This window comes from Nycticebus coucang, chromosome 1 (assembly GCF_027406575.1).
Source record: "Nycticebus coucang isolate mNycCou1 chromosome 1, mNycCou1.pri, whole genome shotgun sequence".
Taxonomy (NCBI): Eukaryota; Metazoa; Chordata; class Mammalia; order Primates; family Lorisidae; genus Nycticebus; species Nycticebus coucang.
In genome coordinates, this window is record NC_069780.1 from 73,279,574 (window position 1) to 73,295,475 (window position 15,902).

Below are 15,902 nucleotides of genomic sequence, written 5' to 3' on the forward strand. Positions count from 1 at the left end.
TTAGTGCCCATTGTTGGATTATGTTGACAAATAATTCTTGAATGAGTGGCACCTGGATCCAATCTAAGTCTACCTTTTATTTTTTCTCTTTTCCATTTCCATTTTCTTTCCTATTTTATTATTTTTTCCTGGTGAAATAACTTTTAAATGTTATGACATAGAACTCAGAGTCTCAAACTCTTTTAATTTAACTTGAATCATTATTGAAAGTTGAGATTATTCTTGCAATGACAAGTATTTCATGTTTCTCAATAAGATGACCATCCTAGTTCAAAAAGAGAGTAACTTCTAAAAATATGGAATACTAAATAAATGTAATAAGCCAGATCTGAATGACCTGTCCACACAGTAAGAGTGCAACTACTGGGTATCTAAGAAGTGATCATTTTGAAGATGAAGCAATAGTGGTTCAGCAGAAGAAAGTACAAGGATAATAAAATGTCTCCAAGAACATAAACTTAATTCATAAAAAACTTGCTAATACATACAAAACTCAGTATTGGGCATCCACCTGGCTGGTTGTTAGACTATGAAATATACTATAAAGCAGGTCCAGGAAATATGCTAGGGGGAATACAGAAGGAAGACATTGCTTTGACTGGGAAAGACTGAAAGTTTCACTAATTGACCAAATATTGATTGATTGAGGACCTGCTATGTGTGGGAACTATTCTTAGTGCTAACATGAACAAAACAGCAAAAACAATCATGCTCATAGAACTTACACTGTATTGAAGGAACCAGACCATAAACAAATAAACATTAAAACATCTATCAAAAGTGAAAAGCACTACAGAAAATAATAGTGGCAGAGGACAGGAGTTGTGGTGGAGAAGTGCAGTTTTAGGCAGGGCAGTCATGAAGACCTCCTGAGGAAAGTAACACGTCAGCAAAGTCCCAGGGAACACAAAGGATTAAGTCATGTGACTCATGCCTTCAGATAGAGGGAACTGTCTGTGCCAGAGCCTGACTGGTGAGCTAGAGTTATGTATCTAAGGAAAATCATGACAGCCAGAGTGGCTGGGGTGGAGACAGGAACTTGAGTTTGAGAGATATGGAGAGAGACAGACAAAGAGGGGCCAGATCACTTGGGGCCCTGTAGACCACTGTGGGGACTTTGTCTCCCAGGGAGAGGGAGAGCAATCAGAGGGTGTGAGCAAAGAGTGACATGGCCTGAGCGTAGAATCAATAGAAGCGAAGATGAAAACAGGAAACCCAGGTAGGTAACTACCTCAAATCTAGATGGAAGATGGTAGTTGTTCAAGGTAGGGTGGTAGTCAGGTAAACAGTCTGAAGGGGCATAAATGAATACATATATCTCATAACAAACATTTTTTGAACACCTACCAGACGATAGGTATTGTACTCAGCCTATGGGCTGAGAGCACCTTAGAATCCTTCCATGGATACCCAGGACTTCCTTGATCAAACTCTACTAAAACTGAGCACTGCCCTCCCCACACACCCCTCATTGCTGCCCCCACAGCATTTTGACTACTGGAGTCTGATTCCAGCCTCATCCAGACTTTTTCTTGCTATAACTCTTGGATGTGGTGATGAATTAAACTTCTTCCTCCACCAGCAGCAACCTGCTTCATAGTCAGGATTGCTGTCCATAAAACACAGATGTGGAAACTTTGACAGCACATTGGAGGAAAGCACTCAACTGGACTAGACCCCCCAAACTCATAGCACCTATGAAGAGTAGCACTGAGAGATGAGACTGGAAAGGTAAGCATGGGCCAGGAGTGCCATGCTGTGAAATTTGCCCTTCACCTTCTAGGGCTAAGCCAATGAATACAAAATTTTTATGGCATGCTTGTTATCAGCATAGGAGGCTGGATTATTGTTCAGCAAATTTCACTTTCCCCTCCCCTTTCAGACAGGAATATGTGATCCTACCCTGACTGATATGGTACTTGCTTTGACTGATAGACCGTAGGCAGAACAAACAGAGTACTAGTTCCAGCTCAGAATTTAGGGGTTCACTGAGATTCTTCCAGGACCTTTGCAATCATGTGCTTCACCATGAGGAGAGCTTTCCTTGATTAGGCCCCAGCCTCAGAATAAGGGGAGGCATCAAGCAAAACTAAATCTCAACCAGTGACTGAAGTTGAGCCCAGAAAACTCACAATAAGGGGTGACCCACAGCCAACCCCAGACTATTCCGCATAAAATAAGGGTTTATTATTAGAAGCCACTGATACTGTGGGATTGCTTGTTTCATAGCATTAGTGCAGCAAAAATGTATTCAATACAATCAGAAAAACTTTTTACCATGCACTCCCAATACATGTGTATTTATTTACTTGGTTATATATTCATATATTGCTTTGCAAATACACATACACACAAAATTTAAATAAATATAAATTATGAAGTTGAAAAGTTCAATCTTCCTAAAATGTTCTTCCCATGTCCTAATGGATGGTCTTAAAGCATCATCTGGGAGAGTGGGTCTAAATTTGGAGACTACTGTGGTCTAGACCACCAGATTTTGTTTAAGCAAACTAAAGATAAGCATTGTTGAGAACTTTTTTATTCCAGGAACCAGGGATTAACACAAAAAATAATACAACAAGGTCACTGACCTTGAAGAAGATTTATAAGCAGAAAAGAACATAAAATGTTTAAGAGAGATTACTTTGGAAATAGAAAGTAGAATACATCAGAGAGAAGATGAGAGAGAATTTAGTTGTAGAGTTAGTGAAATAAGCAGTGAAACAGACACTGAGAATAATGATAAGAACAAATGGAAAAGAGAAAGAAAAAAGACAAAATTTAGGAAATGTTTGAAATGATCATCTACTTTATAAAAATTTACTGAACAAGCAAATTGTAGCTAATCTCCATAGCTACTCATGGAGATTTAGAAGCTATTTTAAGGGTGAGAAGTATTCTCACGTAGTTCATTTACTTTTATTCATTCTAATCCTCAAAATAACCTCATGAGATGACTTTAATTTCCCATGAGTATCTGAACCTAAGATCTAAGCTCTCACATTGAAAACTGATGCAGAAGTATCTGGAAATATTTTTTTCTCTGGTCCTGGAGTTAATTTTCAGTCAGATGTGTAAAGATTTTCTTCCTTCATTTTGAAGATTATAGCAATTCTCTATGTTAAACTTGTCAGGTGAGCAACCTGATAAAACCATGGTTTTAGGAAAAATGAGTTAGAATAAAATAGGCCATATGGTTTAGTAAATTATACAGACAGTATTGAAGATATTTTGTCTTGTGTATCACAAAGCTTTCACCTATGCAAGAAAACACTCTGGTGAGTCTGTCTAGTCTCATAGTAATGATGAATGATATTTACTTAAAACTGCTTAATAAAATATGGGATTTTTATCCCACATTTTATAATAAATAGATTTTGCAATGGTAACAAAAAGACTTGTCCTTAAGAATAATCATGAGGGTGGTGCCTGTGGCTCAAAGGAGTAGGGCGCTGCCCCATATACCAGAGGTGGTGGGTTCAAACCCAGCCCTGGCCAAAAACTGCAAAAAAAAAAAAAGAAGAAGAATCATGAAATATCACAGTGAATTGAAAGACAGGAAAACCAAACTTGAGGCCTGTGGTGGAGAACAAGGTAATAATAGCATCTTGGTCTTGTTACATGAGACAACATGGATGAACCAGGAAAATGTTACATGAAGTAAGCCAGGCAGAGAAGGAAAAGTATCACAGAATCACATAAGTTTCAGTTACATCCATCCCCCAAAAGATTTCTCAAAAGATATTAGTGACAAATGATTATAACTGAATAAAATATATACATGAGCACATCAAATCCTTGAAGTTTACAATTTAGACAGCAGAGAGAAAAGTTGTTTGGGCAAACCATTATCACTTAAATATTTCTTGATCAAGTGATTGAAGAATTAAATTGAACAAGTAAAGACTATTAGGAAAAGACTATTTTTGACTGTAAGTAGGACATTCATTCTTTTACTAAACCCCACAGTCACCCTATATTTTTTATGAATAGTCATTTGGAAAGAAAGAGTGAAGTATACAGCTACTTTGAGGAAAACAAAGATGAAACTTCACCTCACACTCAAACAAGTCACAGGTTGCATTCTAAGTTTTATAGTCAAAAAGATTCTATGTAAACATTAGGTATTTTTTGTCCCTCCCCTGATCAGCCCCCAGCTGTGATATTAACTGATTGCATAGCTCATTCATAGGCTGACCTCAGCTTCTCTTCTGAAATTTTCTTAGGGAGAACCTGTTCTCTGGGGATATGCCCAGACTCAGACAACTTGGGCTTCTGTCCAAAACTCACTAGACTCAAAGGTTTATTAGCAACTCCATCATGAGAACATGAATCACACACAATAAAGTTACAGATTCTCCAACATTCTTGAGCAAAATGTGCTAAGCTTTGCTGCATCTGGCCCATGTAGACTTTGTCAAAGGGTACACCCGAAGTTCAGTGAAGCTGAAGAACAGCTTAGGCCTGATCATCTCCTCATTGTGATACAGTAAGCTTTGCATGACTCATGTTCTTCATCTTTTCTTATACTCTTCAGCATAAGACCCATTCAAAGGTATTTACCAGCTGCATAATTTTTGATCAATTCAATGAGAGAAAAATAATTTTTTTATTTTTATAAAAAAAAACTAATTTTCAATCAAGTTAAAGAAACCCTCAACTCAACAGATTTTTTACTTTATAATTGTTTATGTTGGTGCTATATTGACAAACATAAAGTAGACGGTGTGTCCCGAAGAGGATAAAGCACAGACTCCAGGGCTCTGTGGGATTCAGCCGTGCTTCCCCTTAAAACGTCATTATTCCTAACTCTCCTTTATGTGGTCCTGCCTCTCCATCCACACCAACCTTCTCTCTCCTCCTCACATTAACCCAGCTTATTCCCACTGGGGCTCCTGCAGGTTCAGCTCCCTCTGCCTAGATCAGGCTGCCCCGGTTTGCTTCAACTTGTCACTGGTGCCTCAGTCCGGATCACTCTTCCTGCATGACTACTCAACCCCCGGCTCATTTCAGCTTGATTTTCTTCATAGCACTTTCCACTGTCAGAAGGTATCTTGTTCATTTGTTTGTCTAGTGGTTTTCTGCCCATACTCCCCTGTCTAACAAAAGCATCCTAAGAGCAGGGGCTTTGTCCACCTCAATAACCACCTCATTTCCAGAGTGTTGAGCATTTGCCTGACACACAGTAGGCACTCAGTAAACACTTGTCATAAAAATGAATAATTGAAAAAAATGAATGAATGAACTGATAGTTTCTATGCAAGTTGTAGCAAAGCCAACTAGAGCCAATATAGCCGGGAATTAGAACAAATCAGCCGTCTTCTAAAGCAGAGGTGAACAACTTTGGAAGCAAGGTTCTGTCCTTAATGTTTACCCATGTGTTTACCCAGACTCCAACCAATTGGAGGGTGAGAGAATTCTTTTATCACCATGTCTAAGTTCCCGTCTTTGTGCCAAAGGGTGATATTTCTGTTTAGAAGCCAACAAATATAAATCCATAATACAGTAACTACATACTTTCTGCCTTCATAATCGAAGGGATTTCTTCACAATAAGAAATTCTTAAGAGTTTTCTCGAGTTTATGTATTCCAAAGGCTATTTTTGTAGTTTATCAGGTATAAAATGTGAATGTACATAGTTCACTTTCTTTGGTTCTACTTAATCTTGGTATTATGTGCTTTCTCTCTCTCTCTCTTTTTCTGTCTCTCTCACAATATATGCCTGAAGTTAGAGGTAAAAATAAAGATTTCTAGGCCATAATATGGGCATATCCTAAGTCATCTCTGCAGTCAGAATGACAAAGAAAGTTAACATGTTATATAATGAATGTGATTGAAAAACTGAACTGGAGAGATACCCCTTTTTCCTAAAGAAAAAGTAGCAGCCTGACCTTTTTTTTTTCTTGTATTTTATGGTGGTAAAAATAGTTCAATTTCATAGAACACTACACACAGAAATTTAATAATCCAAAATATGCCATCTTATATAAAGCTGATTATAATTTTCGTTGAAAATGAGTACCCTTCAAATTATTGTATTCATGATATAATACATTTTACTACTTTATCAAGATGGAAACTTTAAATGTTTACTATTTATCTAAAATGCCTGTTTATACACATGAAAAATAATCAGCTAAAAATTAAAAGTTCTCTTTATTTGGAATTCAAAACATTCAGGATTTAATGACTGACATTATGACCAATAATGGTATTAAATTAAAAAGATATAATTTCTATTTAAATGTCTTAGCATGTAGACAAATTTGACAAATTGCCTCATGGAAAAAAGTATAGTCAGTACATAAATTTAAAACACTCTATGGGCAAAAAGTCAAATATTTTAATTACCTACTATTATTCCTCTATTGAATAGGTCTCTCCAGCTTCAGCATGACTCATCCTCCCATTTATAGACTAATGCCAATATCTGCCTGTAAGCTAATATTCAGATAAAATGAGGTAACTGAGTGACTCAAATTCATTTTCCAATACCCTTAACCTTTGGCAGACAAAAGCATAAGGGTGCTGACTGACCCTCTCAACTTACCCTCAAATGAGTTTTTCATTGCTTTAAAATTGCATTACAAAAGTGGTACTTTGACCCTCCCCCTCACCACTGAGGGCCTATGTCACTGCAAGATGCCACCAGCACACAGACATTTTAATACTGGGTTGATCCTCCCCACATTAGCCTAACCACATGTCAAATGACGGCTAATCCTGGCGGTAATGAGAGCTCCACCCCATGTAAGCCCATCACGCCTCTACACTTTTTCATCTGTGTCTTTTCTTTTACCTAGGCTGAAAAGGATTCAGTTCATATATGTTTGCCTGGGAAATTACATAAAGGAAGACACTAAAAAGGAAAACCAGGGAGTCAAAACCTTGGAACTGCTTTTATCTCTAGGCTAGGGACAATTTTCTTCATTTTACTATTTATTTCCCAGTTTATTTTTAATAAATATAGCACACACATATAGTAAAGAACACAAGTCTTAAATGTATGGACTGATGATTTTTTATGTATATATACAGGGGGTGTCAAAAAATGTATACACATTTAAAGAAAGGGAAAAACTATAAAAATTGTAATACTCAAGATACATCATTAACAAACGATAAATACGAGTTACATTGAGCGCCTCTTATAATTGCAGAAGTCAAACATGACTTTAGTGTTGGAATTCTTTATTTCAGATTAATACGAGGGTCTAAATTTCTAGGCTACATTGTTTTCAATTCTAAGGTAAAACTCAAGTTGTAGTCGAGCCCTTCACCCAGGCGTCCTGCTGAACACCCTCACATTGTGCACATTAGGTGAGATCCCACCAATTGCCCTCCTTCCTCCCACCAATTGCCCCTCACCCTCCTCTTCTCCCACCTCTTATCTCCCCCTTGCTAGATTATATTTGTGTTTTATCATTTGTGTGGGCATTGAGTTGTTTATATATTGGCTTCATATTAGTATTGAGTACATTGGATGAGTATTACAATTTTTTTCTTATTTTTATTTATTTATTATTATTATTTATTTTTTTTTTTGTAGAGACAGACTCTCACTTTTTCACCCATGGTAGAGTGCCATGGTGTCACATAGCTCACAGCAACCTCCAACTCCTGGGCTTAGGTGATTCTCTTGCCTCAGCCTCCCAAGTAGCTGGAACTACAGGCACCTGCCACAAGGCCCGGCTATTTTTTTCTTGTTGCAGTTTGGCCGGGGCTGAGTTTGAACCTGCCACCCTCAGTATATGGGGTCGGTGCCCTACCCACTGAGTAATAGGCACAGCCCAGGAGTATTACAATTTTAATACAGTTTTTTTTTTTCTTTCTCAATATGTGTATACACTTTTTGGCACACTCTGTACATCCCCATTATCTCCTAGAAGATCAAGATACAAAACATGCTCATCAATCTACAGTGTTTCTTCATGTACATTACTAGTCAATGTCTTTCCCCTACCTAAGGGTAACTGCTATGTTATTTTGTTTTATTGTAAATTAACAAATTATAATTGTATTTTAATAGGGTATAAACAATGTAAAGCTTTGATATATGTCTTCATTGCAGAAAGAGTAAATCAAACTAATTAACATATCCATCATCTCACCTATTTACTTCTTTTGGTGAGAAAATTTTAAATCTGCTCTTTTACCAATTTTGAAATATATAGCTGTCCTACTATATAGTGTAATAAATCTCAAAACTTTAAACTCCCTGTCTAACTGAAACTTTGTATGTTTTAACCCACATCTCCCCCTTTCCCCATTCTGCATCCACAGCCTGTGGTATCCACCACCTTACTCTGTGCTTCATGTAAGTGAGATCATGCACTGTTTCTCTACATGTGAGCAGGAGAAAATTTTTAAGATGTTAACTTCTATTGTTGACTATTCTCTATAAAGAGAGAGAACAAAAAGCTTCCCTGAAAATAGAATCAACATTCACAGATAATGTCAATTTAACAATAATGTGGAAATTCCCAGCTATCACTTATACAGAAATATATTAAGAGAATATATTTCAAGTGAATGAATTTTGACAGTTAAACTTTCTCTTTCTTAATGTCAAGACTCAGAGTTTACTACAGGTTTATCTTGTTGAAAGGGAAAAACATGTAATAAAAAAAAAGCTGCAGAGTTGTGCAGTAAGTAAATTCCTAATGCAAAGTTTTAAAGTTCTTGTGCATATATATATACATATACACATGTATTTTTTAAAGAAAAACTCAGAGTCTACATTAAATAAATTTACAGTGTTGAAGTCCGAAATCTTTTCAATATACTTATGAAAGTTTGCTCTTTGGAATTTAATCCAATTCTACTAAATTTAGTGTTAAGAAAAGAGAAGAGTAATTCACAGCTGTTCTTCCTCACTAACGGGCCAGGTTCATGAGCAGTCATCCCCAAAACGCCCATTAATTTAAATCACTACTCACTTTGTTAGGGTTTTAGAAGGCACCTGCATTGGGAGGGACGGGAAGGAGTGTCTTTTATGTGTGCGTGTATTCTTGGGGATTTTGGAGGTCAATAATAGGTGTCTTTATGTCCCTAGCTACGTTTTTCTGTGGAAAGGCCTTCCACTACAGATAGAAGAATGCATTTGGCTCTTGCCATCTCTTTGCCTGTGTGTATGTGTGTGTGTGTGTGTGTGTTTACATGCAAATCTACCCTGCCTTTTAGGTAAGAACTATGCTACATTATATGACTGTTACTAAAACGTTAGGATGATTATAATGGGAAGGTACGCATCAGTGTGACAGTTTATATTTCCACTGATGTCAGAAATTTGGTCGTTCAACTCTATTCAGCGTCTACTATTTTGAGTTACACAGTGGTGAGCAAGCTATTCAGGATCCTTATATTCACATGGCTCATAAAAAATAGTGCTAAAAGAAAAGCATTATTCATTTTCCCAAATATGTTTCCGTTGTAAGGGACCTTATATCTTCAGGACCACTTTTGGTTGGAAACCCAGGGATTGAATGCTGCTCAATGCTGAAATATCTAAAGTTGTTCAAGGAAGGAATGGCCTTCCTCAAAGGCAGTGCGGCTTGGGTTGTCTGCTAGGAATTAGTGGGACTGAATATCTCTTAAGATCCCACTTAACCCTCCTTGGATCTTTGTAACTACTTTTGTAAATACAGAGTAGGCAAAATTGAAGTAGACAGCATGGATTTCCAATTATTTCAAAGAAATAAAGTATTACCATTCATCACACATTCTACTCTCTTTCTTTTCGTTCTATATTCTTACAAGGATCAATTACCCAGACAACAAAATTTTTAGCACTGTGCTAACCCTCAAAGAATTCTTCCAATGAATATTATATCTGAAAAGAGGTCAATTTCCTGGATTTCAAAATACAGTATATCTCTTTAAGAGATACTGGTACGAAGTCTGTATATTTATTGACTAATAAGTTTATGAGTAAGAGATCAGCTCAAAAGAGTGGTAAGTTTCACTGTCATCCTTCAGAGAACAATCTAACCAAGTGTTTTGATTTGTTTTACACCATTTTGAAATATAACACACATAGAGAAAAATGTATAAAAGCAAAAATGCTCAGCTAAAAGGTTTATTATAAAATGAATGACTGAATATCCACCATATAGGTCAAAAACCATCATTTCCAATCAACTCCATTACTTATCTAAATTAAACTGATTTTTGTGATAATCATTTCCTTGCTTTTTCTTATAGTCTTATGAATCAAGCATACAGCCCTGAAAATCATACTTCAGTGTTACTATTCTTGAACTTTGTGAAGATGGTATTATACAGTATGTATTCGTTTGCAAGAATGGATTCTTTGGCTCAACGTTACACTGGTGTGATTTGTCCCTAATACCTCATTCAGCTCTTGTTCTTTCATTTTCTTTCATGAGTGGTATTGGATTGTTATAACATGCACTATTCATGTGTCCATTCTTCTGTTTACAGACATTTGGGATGCTTCTTGTTAGGGGGTATAAAGAATTAAGCTACTATGAACATTCTTAGACCTGTGTTTAGAAGCATATGTGTATGCATTTCAATAGAAGTGGAATTGCTAAGTCTTAGAGCCCACAATAACATCAATTTTAGAAGACAATGCCAATCTGTTTTTGTGAAATGGTTATACTAATTATACACCCACTAGCTGCATGTGATGTTTTTGTTTTCATTTCAGTCATTCTGTTGGGTGTATAATACTGTTTCATTGTGATTTTAACTAGCATTTCCCCCATTACTAGCAAGGTTGACTTTTTTTTTATGTTTATTAGCTATCTGAACTTCTTTTTAAATTATCTTTTCAAATATTTTCCTATAAGGTGGTTGTGTTTTCTTTATTGGTTGTGATTTTTTAAATATACTGAATTCAAGCTCTTTGTTGGTAATCTGTGTTGTAAACATCTTCACTCACTCTTGACTTGTTCAGTCTCCTGTGGGAATTATATATGTACCAATATAGAATTAAATATATCACAACATTATGTGGGATGTATAATAGAAATTATGTTGTTTTGAATATAATTTATTATATCAATTCAAGGAAGACTGTTAACAAGACAGTACAACATTTCAATCATTAGAGAAACTCTAAAATTTAATAAAGAAGTATAGCTAAAAAAAGAAGATATATAATATAAAAATAAAATATTCTCAATTAACATAAAAAATCATAAAACAAATGAACAAAGAATAGAGAGAATAAATAGCAAGATAGTAGACTTTAACCCAACCTAATAACATTAAATGCAAATGAAATTCACTTAAAAAGAAGAGTGTTAAGGCCAGGTATAGAAGGTAGCCAATATGGGCGGCGCCTGTTGCTCAGTGAGTAGGGCACCGGCCCCATATGCCGAGGGTGGCGGGTTCAAACCCAGCCCCGGCCAAACTGCAACAACAAAAAAAATAGCCGGGCGTTGTGGCAGGCGCCTGTACTCCCAGCTGCTTGGGAGGCTGAGGCAAGAGAATCGCATAAGCCCAAGAGTTGGAGGTTGCTGTGAGCTGTGTGACGCCACAGCACTCTACCCGAGGGCGGTACAGTGAGACTCTGTCTCTACAAAAAAAAGAAGGTAGCCGATATGGAAGGCCAAGGTGCATAGGTAGCCTGAGCTCAGGAGTTCAAGAACAGCCTGAGAAAGAACAAGACCCCATCTCTACTAAAAAAAAAATGAAAAAAAAATAGGAAAACTAGCCAGTGTTGTGGTGGGTGCCAGTAGTCCCATCTACTCAGGAGGCTGAGGCAAGAGGGTCACTCAAGTCCAAGAGTTTGAAATTGCTGTGAGCTATGATGCCACATCACGCTCCCTAGGGCAACATACTGAGACTCTGTCTAAAAAAAAAAATTAATTAATTAAATAAAATAAAAGGCAGAGTTTTAGACTGTATGAAATGGGATAGGGGGAGAAGGAAAGCAAGACCCAACTATATGCTGATTGAAAAAGAAACATGTTAAATATAAAGACACAGAATGTTTGAAATTAAAATGATGGAAAAGGATATACAATACAAGCACTACAAATAAGAGAGTTAGTATAACTATAATGATAATAGACAAAGCAGCATTTTAGACAAAGAGTACAGCCAGAGATAAAAACACAACAATCCTAAACTTCTAAACAGGTAATAATAGAGCATCAAAATGAATAAATGAAAAACTGACAGAGCAGAAGGAATAAATAGGAAAAAAATCACATTTATCTTTAAAAATTTCATTGTCCATGTCTCAACAATTGATAAAAGAAGAAAAATTAAGTGAAGATATACAGATTTGACCAACCTGAATAAAATGACATTTATGCCACACTATGCCCCCAAACTCCAGTACATGTGGCTCATTCACTAAGATATTTCAAGATATATCAAAGAAATTCTCTCTAACCTCAGTGAAATTGAATTAGAAATCAGTAACAATGAGATAGAGAAAATCCTCAAATATTTGATAAGAAGGCACAAAAGAAGATACTTGAATTTTCACTAAGTACATGAAAAGATATTTAACATGATTAGTCACCAGAGAAATGAAAATTAAAGCCACAATGAGATACACTTTCATTTGCTAAAGTAGATAAAATTTTTAAAACTAATAATGCCTTAACCAATAGGAAATAGATCTCTCAAACAGACCAATATCAAGCACTGAAATTGAATAAAAAAGTTTCCAACAAAAAAAATTCTATCAAACCTTCGAAGAAGAGTTTGTGCCTGTACTGCAGAATCTATTCCAAAACACTGAGAAGGAAGGAACCTTCTCCACCACATTCTACAATGCAAACATCACCTTGATACCAAAACCAGGAAAGGGCCCAACTAAAAAGTAGAACTACAGACTAATTTCACTAATGAATATTGATGACGAAAAAAATCAATAAAAACTTAGCGAATAGATTACAGCTGCACATTAGAAAAATCATACATCATGATCAAGTAGGCTTTATCCCAGGGATGCAAGGCTGGCTTAACATATGCAAATCCATAAATGTAATTTGCCATATCAATAAAACCAAAAACAAAGCCCATATGATCTCCTCAATACATGCAGAAAAAGCATTTGACAAAACACAGCATTCTTTTCAAACAAGAACATTTAAGAAAATAGGCACAGGTGGCACAATTCTTAAACTGATTGAAACCTTCTATGATAAACCAACAGCTAATATACTGAATGACGTAAAACTGAAAGCTTTTCTGCTTACAACTGAAACCAGACAAGGATGTCCACTATCATCACTGCTAGTCAACACAGGTCTGGAAGTTCTAGCCAATACAATCAGACAAGAGAAGGATATAAAGGGCATCCAAATGGGGCAGAGGAGATCAAACTCTCACTCTTTGTGCATGATTTTATTCTTAGAAAACCCCAGAGATGCACTATGTCCATCTCTGTAGAGAGCCATAGTATCACAGCTCACAGCATCCTCAAACTCTTAGGCTTAAGCAATTCTCTTGCCTTAGCCTTCCAAGTAGCTGGGGCTACAGGTGACCGCCACAACCCCTGGCAATTATTTTGTTGTTGTTGTCGTTACATCATAGCTGTGTACATTAGTACAATCAAGAAGTACAATGTGCTGGTTTCATATACAATCTGAAATATTCTCATCAAACTGTTCAACGTAGCCTTCATGGCATTTTCTCAGTTATTGTACGTAGACATTTGTATTCTTCATTTAGTAGGTTTCACCTGTACCCATTCTAAGATGCACCGTAGGTGTGGCCCCACCTATTACCCTCCCCTCTAACCTCCCCACTCCCTTCGCCTCCCTTGGCCCTTTCCCCATATTCTTGTGCTAGAGTTGGGTTATAGCCTTCATGTGAAAGCTATAAATTAGCTTCAGAGTAGGGCTGAGTACATTGGATACTTTTTCTTCCATTCTTGAAATACTTCACTAAGAAGAATATGTTCCAGCTCCATCCAGGTAAACACGAAAGAGGTCTCCATCTTTCTTTAAAGCTGCGTAATATTCCATGGTATACATGTACCACAATTTGCTAGTCCATTCATGGGTCGATGGGCACTTGGGCTTCTTCTATGACTTACCAATTATGAATTGGGCTGCAATAAACATTCTGGTACAGATGTCTTTGTTATATTGTGATTTTTGGTCTTCTGGGTATATATCTGGTAAAGGAATTGTAGGATCGAATGGCAGTCTATTTTGAGGTCTCTAAGTATTCTCCAAACATCCTTCCAAAAGGAACATATTAGTGTGCATTCCCACCAGCAGTGTAGAAGTGTGCCCTTTTCTCCACATCAATGCCAACATCTCTGGTTTTGGGATTTTGTTATGTGAACTACTCTTACTGGGGTTAGGTGATATCTCAGAGTAGTTTTGATTTGCATTTCTCTGATGATTAAGGATGATGAGCTTTTTTTCATGTGTCTGTAGATCGTGTGTCTGTCTTCTTTAGAGAAGTTTCTCTTCAAGTCCTTTGCCCACCCTGAGATGGGATCACTTGTTCTTTTCTTGCCAATACATCTGAGTTCTCTGTGGATTCTTGTTATTAGACCTTTATCAGAGGTATAAGCTGGAAATATTTTCTCCCATTCCGAGGGCTGTCTGCTTGCTTTACATACTATGTTCTTGGCTGTGCAGAAGCTTTTTAGTTTGATCAGGTCCCAGTAATGTATTTTCATACTGCTTCAATTGCCTGGTGGATCCTCCTCATAAAATATTCACCCAGGCCGATTCCTTCAAGAATTTTCCCTGCATTTTTTTTAAGTATTTTTATAGTTTCATGCCTTAAGTTTAAATCTTTAATCCACTGAGAGTCTTAGTTAATGGTGAAAGGTGTGGGTCCAGTTTCAGTCCTTTACAGATTGCCAGCCAGTTCGCCCAGCACCATTTGTTAAATAGGGAATCTTTTCCCCACTGAATGTTTTTATTTGGCTTGTCAAGGATCAAATAACGGTAAGTAGCTGTATTCATCTCTTGGTTCTCTATTCTGTTCCAGACATCTACATCTCTGTTTTTGTGCCAGTACCATGCTGTTTTGATCACTATCAATTTATAGTATAGTCTGAGGTCTGGTAGCGTGATTCCTCCTGCTTTGTTTTTATTTCTGAGTAATGTCTTGGCTATTCATGGCTTTTTCTGATTCCATAGAAAACAAAGTATTATTTTCTCAAGATCTTTAAAGTCTGACAGTGGAGCTTTAATAGGGATTGCATTAAAATTGTATATTAGCAGGACTATTTTGAAAACATTTTCACAAACCCTGCTCTTGGGAAAGAGAGTAAATTGCAACAAAATTGATGGGGGACAATTCAGCAATATATTTTAAAGTATAAAAAGCTCAGACTCTGAACTCTGTGATTTAACTGTTTTGAATTATCTCTAAAGAGGAAAAAAATCACAAATATCAGAAAGATTTATATCCTAGGAATTTTTATTGCAGAGCTTTAATAGGAATTGCATTGAAATTATATATTGCTTTGGGTATTATAGACATTTTAACAATGTTGATTCTTCCCAGCCATTAGCATGGTATGTTTTTCCATTATTAACATCTTCAGCTATTTCTTTTCTTAAAGTTTCATAGTTCTCTTTATAGAGATATTTCACGTACTTTGTTAGATAAACTCCCAAATATTTCGTCTTCTTTAGCACTACTGTGAAAGGAATAGAGTCCTTGACTGTTTTTTCGGCTTGGCTATTGTTGGTATATATAAACACTACAGATTTATTGCTGTCGATTTTGTAGCCTGAGACATTGCTGTATTCCTTGATCACTTCTAAAAGTTTTGTAGTAGAATCCCTAGTGTTTTCCAGATATACAATCATGTCATCTGCGAAGAGTGAAAGTTTGATCTCCTCTGACCCTATGTGGATACCCTTGATCGCCTTTTCTTCCCTAATTGCAATGGCTAAAACTTCCATTACAATGTTAAAGAGCAATGGAGACAATGGGCAACC